At 34.9% G+C, this 6,633-nt stretch overlaps 1 pseudogene; it reads left to right on the plus strand.

The window, feature by feature from the left end:
- Positions 1 to 2,333: 2,333 nt before the first annotated feature.
- On the plus strand, positions 2,334 to 5,613 carry LOC114375374 (annotated as a pseudogene).
- Positions 5,614 to 6,633: the final 1,020 nt, after the last annotated feature.

The raw sequence follows: 6,633 nt of genomic DNA on the forward strand, positions 1-6,633 counted from the left end.
TATATAAATCCTACAAGGTTGACGTTGACCCTGTAATAAAAAAAGTGTTGTTGCCTCTATGAGATGAATTCTTTATTCATTCGTCTGCATAGTTTGGGTATATAAATCCTACAAAGTTGACCTTGAACCTGTAATCTAAAAAGTGTTGTTGCCTCTATGAGATGGATTCTTCATTCATCATGAACAAAATTAGGGCCCTCATCCTATAAAAGGAAAATTGTGGTTGCCTTTATGAGATGAATTATTTATTCATCATGAGCAAAATTAGGGTATATAAAGTCTATAAGGTTGACCCTGACCATTTAATGGAAAAGTGTGGTTGCCTCTGCGAGATGAATTCTTTATTCATTCATCTGCATAATATATAAATCCTAAGAGGAATTCTTTATTCATCACGAGCAAAATTAGGATATATAAACCCTATAAGTTTGATCCTGACCATGAAACGAATAAGTGCATATGTGATGGATTCTTTATACATCGTCTGAAAATTAGGGTATATAAATCTCATAAGGCTGACCCTGAAAACGGAAAAGTGCGGTTGCCACTATGAGCTGAATTCATCTGAAAAATTGGAGTATCTATAAGGTTGACTCTGACCCCCTAAAGAGAATTTTTGGTTGCCTTTATGAGATGGATTCTTTATTCACTTAAAAATTAGGGTATATAATGATGACCCTGACCTTGAATTCAGAAAAGTGTAGTTGTCCCTTGGAGATGGATTCTTTGTTTTAAAAAAAGATGTTAATTTTGAGCCCCAATGACCTGAAACCAAGTTGCATGTTTAAATCTTTGTTGCATGACTTCAAATCAAAAGGCATGTTTTAAGGTATATAAACCCTTTAAGGTTGACCTTGATTCTGAAATCGAAAAAGTACAGTTGCCTCTATGATGGATCCTTTATTCATCTGAAGTGTACAGGCCCTATAGCATGATCCTTGCCCTAAAAATGGAAAAGTCAGCTGTCTGTATGAGAGAGATTCTTTATTCATCATTGAGATATATTGATTTTGGCCTTAATGACCCTAAATCAAGCTTCATGATTAAATTTTTATTGCGAGATTTTAAATCTGGATACAATGCTTTCCTGACCTAATGAAAACTACAATATAAATTGTATTATTGATGTCACCTAGATGGTAGGTATGATATAATGGCCCTGAATGCATTTTTTATATGAATGAAAATCAGTGTAAAAATTCTGTTGTTATGCACCCCAGATGGAATTACCAAATTGCGAATTTGGGTTTGATTCTCTTGTTATTACTTGAATAATTAGATGTGGCAAAGGTATGAGACATTGCATTTGATATACTTAGTTTGCTGGAACTTCAAAATAAATTGTACTTGTGACCTTGCACTTTTATTGTCAAAATCATGAATAGTGGTTCTTGAAAGTGTATATTCTTTGAATTTGATGTAGACTACCTTAAAGACTCCTTCCTTGAATCTTGAATCTTGAATGATGACAATTTCCAGAACTATGAGATTTGTGAAAACTTTGTTTATTGTGACTTACGAATGTACCAACTATCTTGCAGTTTTTTATCATAATTGTTGTATTACTGTATGGAATTTGATGTGGTGGTGGCTCTTAAAACATAATTCAACTGTTGTTCTAACTCTCGGAACTTTCCTACTAGTTCACAACAGCTTTCGCATTTCAAGTCGCACATATAGAGAAACCTTCACTTGCAGACACTTTTAGGCGTCAGATTTTTTCCACTCGTTATTACAATTTATACATGAGTTATACTTGGATATTAATTATGATTAGGTCAAACTTTCTTTACCCTCGGAAGGCATTTGTTAGAGGATAAATATTTATTTTCCAGGAATCATAGGTCGATAGACTTAGTTTCCCATGTTTGATATCTATTTTAAAAGAAATAAAATTCCTAGGAAAATTCCATGTTTGATAGTTCTATGGAAGTTAAACGAAACATTGATATTTTAGTTCTCTGTGCTTTTCATTTTTTATGGATGCCATTCAGGTTTTTGTCAGGGATATTTACCTTCTATTGCATTTTATGCCAAATAAAAATATGTCATGGAAGGAAATTATTTGTGGTTCTGATATCTTATATATGATTATTATTCACAATAAGAAAAGCCTTTTACCCACAATAAAGTTTGTAAGGAAGTCCTTTTTGTGATGTCGAATACTTATGGGCCTTCTGGGTTTCACTATTTCTATTGTTATAGTCTAGTTTTCATTGCTTACACATAATTTTTTCTTACGTTTTTGTGCTTTTACTCTGGCTTGTAGCAGCAACGGTATATAATTTGTCGCATTCTGATTGCTTATAATATTTTTTTCCTGAATATACTACGTAACATGTGGATTGGTGTTTAATGGACAGGTTCAGAAGTATCATATTAAAGCAATGGAGTTATCTTTTACGCAAGGTCGATGGAACTATGATAGATGGGGTGGATTTGATTCAATATCAAGCTGCAATGCAAAGCCTCCAGGTGTTGAATTGTGGGCAGTTCTTGATTTCCCTGTACATTAGGTTGGCGCATCTTGGAAAAATTTAAGCCATTCATTATCAGGTCTCTTTTGTGCTTCAATCAACTTCGTGGAGTCTTCTACCACTTATTCTGCTCCTGAATTGGCATTTCAATCAGCTTTGGGCAGTTTAAGATATGGTACACTGCCACGTGAAGCTGTGTGCACTGAGAATCTTACCCCTTGGTTGAAACTCCTTCCTTGTTGAGATAAAGCTGGACTGTCTTCCTTATTGGAGAGACCATCTATTTACAGAAGCTTTTACCACTCTCAGCGGTTGCACTTGACAATGTCCACAGATCATTCAGATGGGTCAAGATCAGGAATTAATCTAGAACAAACAGTTACAGTTGTACTCCAGCCTAATGAACAGAAAGCAGGTATGAACCATGTCAGTGAAATAAAGATACAATACAACCAAGCTGGTCCCTGAGTTCTATATTTGGAAGAAAAATCAGTGGAAGATGTGTTCTTGTCAAGTTGAGTAATGTTTAACTTCATGCTGAGAGAGGTCTAGTCTCTCAACTTGATAATCTCTAGAAGAATACTGCTAAATTTGCTGTTAATGACACAGGTCCTGAGGATTTTAGAAGGAATGTTGGCTTTGAATTATCTGTTACTCCCAAAAGGGTGCATGCAGAAATGGAAACGAGCTCCTCAATTCTGTATGAATATCCAATCAAAGAATACATGGAGACTGAACAATTTGATTTAGGCCTAACGTGGAAGCATCCAATTGCTTGGTCTAGCCCACATGCACCTTTATATGCCAGTAGATTTTCGATGGGAAGTGGGAATGAAAGGGGTGCTATTGCAATATCCTTGAAATCGATCCAGGGACTTGTTGCAATCAATAACGTTATAGAAAGGTGTAAGTTGCAAGCTAATGTTCTCCAAATTGTGCCTTGGTATGTTAAGGTATATTATCATACTTTGCAATTAGTAGTTGATGAAAGGCCTCAAGCACTCACAGATTTTGTTGAGAGAATGCGTGTTTCGCCTTCCGAAGACAAAGTATCACCCGGGGTGATGGAGATGGTTCTCCAATTTCCTTGTGAAATGAAGTCAGCTGTATTGAGTATAGTGTTTGATAAGGTTTGATCAAATTTTTACTTTCCATTTGTACTTTAGTAGTTCTTTTTCCTCTCAATGTTTGCCTCACTTTTTTTTGTTGGCATTGAACTGTGTAAGTTAATGTTTATAAACAACCTCAGAAATCTTAATAAGTAACTTATTGTATTATATGAATGTAGGACTGGTGTTGATATCATGTGAAAGTAGGAGGAATCATATGAAATATCAATTTGATTTATATTTATATCTTTTTAAAGTAGTGATGGAAGTGAGTGAGCCAGGCCAAACTCTGGCCCTGCTTGAGTAAAGGTGAACTGCCCATTTAGCTCATAGGCTTCCCTTAAATTGGCCAGGACAGTAAAATTTAAGCCTGTTTAACCCTTCCTCTTTTAGGCTGCTATGCTCATATGGGCCTTGTTGACCCATTTATAACATACAGCTAAGTACATGTCACCATGGCATAAAAAGTTGATAGTAATGTGGTATCGGGAGCCTTATGTGATATGCTCACTTTAGATTATTTTAGGATGGATGAATAGGAAATTGGTTTGTTTTTCATATCAAATTGGATTTTGACCTGCTTTTGTTTGTCTGCATAGGGCTTCTTACACATTGATGAATACCCTCCAGATGTTAATCAAGGATTTGACATTCCATCAGCAATAATAAGCTTTCCTGACTTCCATGCTGGTTTGTAATTTTCTGATAAATCTCGAAGCAAGTCACCACTGTTGTCTAAGTTACAGGTTATTTGAATCTCCACTCTTTCTGCTTATAACACGTATACATATAGTATTCCTTAGTCATGCCTCTAACTATCTGGATTTGTAATGCAGGAAAAGAGTCCTGTTCTCTCTTACACAGAACTTTTACTTGTACCCTTGTCCCTTGATGACTTCTGATTTCAGTATGCCATACAATGTCATCACAATTACATGCACAGTTTTTGCTTTGTATTTTGGATCATTGCTAAATGTTCTCGAGAGAGGAGGAAAGACTTTTGAAAAACAAAGGTAAACCTTAGCTCTTGTAGCATTTGCATCCTGGGACACAAGTAATGAAGTAATTCAATTTCGTACAACAATGAGTAATCCCCAAGCATGGCGATTTTGTAATTAACAAAGCATTCTTACCTTAATAGCCATAAAAAAGAAAGCATTCACTTTGTTCTCTCTCTGCATTAGTTTTCCAGATTGTTGCCTAATACCTTCACTGAAATTAATGATCGAATGCACTTATCACAAACTAGACATGAAAAATTCATTAGCAAATTAAATAGTCTACATGATTTTTTTGTGTTATGGTGGTCCTCGTATATGAATGTCTTTGTGTTGCTAAAGTATATTAATAGAAACATCGTATCTTATCAGAAAGGATAAGAGATTTAAACTTGTAGAACTTTGAGTGTTTGGACTTCCCAATGCCCAAAGGCCCCCGTTCTCTCACAAATGACAAGATTAGTAGGCAACATGCCTTATTTGTTAAACCAACTTACCTCACTTACTAATGGGTATCCATCATATATAGATTTAAGTCTGGTGTGGAGGATTTAATCTAAATTTTGATCTGTAAGAGTAACATGTACTTTTATATCATAAATTTTAATTGTTTACAGGCCTAGTGTTATGTATTTTAGCCACTGCATTCCCTCTCATTCTTTTGTTTAATTATTCTTATTCAGCTGCTAACGTCTTGTGTTCTTCTACCTGTAGATGCAAACAAAGCAGTGTTCCTTCACCGAGTGCTATCTAAACTATATCTGCCAAGCTTAGAGGCAGACCGTTGGAATCAAGTCTGCCATCTCCCTCATCATCGTCCTTTGTTAGTCCAAAATTGATTCTTAGAGTACTACTGGTTGCAGGAATTTGCCGTTACATGGAAATACTATTCACAATGATATCTTCCAACTAAGTAGTTTTACTTGTACTATAGTCTAATTGCATGTATTTTCATGTATAATACAAACCTTCCACTGCCCAATGTGCCTTTACTTTCTGTTAATATATCATCTTGGTATTCTTATTCCACTTTTTATAGTGGGTTCATGATATTAGCTTTATAATTTATGTATGCATGGTTTAAAACTGTTTTTCAGGATGGTAGCACAACACTAAAGAGTTGATTTAGTTAAGAAGAGCTTACTATCATAGAAGTTGAATATCCAATGACTGAAAGTGTGAGTACGTAAGCCTATTTGGCCTTCTAAAATCAAGTGCTTGCTCAGTCCTTCGAATACTAGAATACAAAGTATGCTTATTCTCTAGCTTTCCTTGAATTTTCTTTATTTTGTACAAGTATATAGTTTTTCCTGTCTACTAGTTTATAGTTTGATATTTAAAATACTCTCAGTTTCCTTGGATTTTCTTTATTTTGTACAAACTTCCTGTAACAAGCTCTGTTTGGGAAAATTTATGCAAGTTTTCAAAATAAAGGGGGGGTTTTGTGAAGTAATGGCATAAATTCAAAGGAGTTGGGACTTAGGAGTAAACTATGAGTAATTTGTAGAAATTAGTTTTAGAGCATTCTAATATAAAACCTTTCTTATTAGCATGTAAATGTCCAGGTCCTTTTAACATACAACATTTGCTAGTTTGTGTTAGAAGTCTTTGTATCACTTATGTCTTTGCCAAAATCATATATCTTTAATTATGGAGGCTTTTGGAGACAGTTTTGAATCTCCACTAGCACATTTCTTCCTTCATCTTTTCTTTATATTTTTCCTCTTTCCTTTTTTCTCTCAAGTTTCTCAATTTTTTCCCTTTTCAACTTCTTCAGCAAGCATCCTGTCTCTGCCCCCTCTTCTCTATGCCAACATGTTATGTGCTAGGTGAAGAAACAACCTTTCCTTCAGCTCTTGCATTTCACATACATCTGGCACCAGATACAATCATACAACTTCTCCTATGGATATTGTGCCTTTTTTTTCCTGCAGGTTTAAAGATACCCCATCTATACAGTTGGAATATCTAACACCTCTAGTTGAGCATTCTAATCTCTGCAGTGAAATACTGGTAAAAATTGTTTTTATTCATAAATTTCTACTCAAT

This window comes from Glycine soja, chromosome 11, assembly GCF_004193775.1.
Source record: "Glycine soja cultivar W05 chromosome 11, ASM419377v2, whole genome shotgun sequence".
Lineage (NCBI taxonomy): Eukaryota > Viridiplantae > Streptophyta > Magnoliopsida > Fabales > Fabaceae > Glycine > Glycine soja.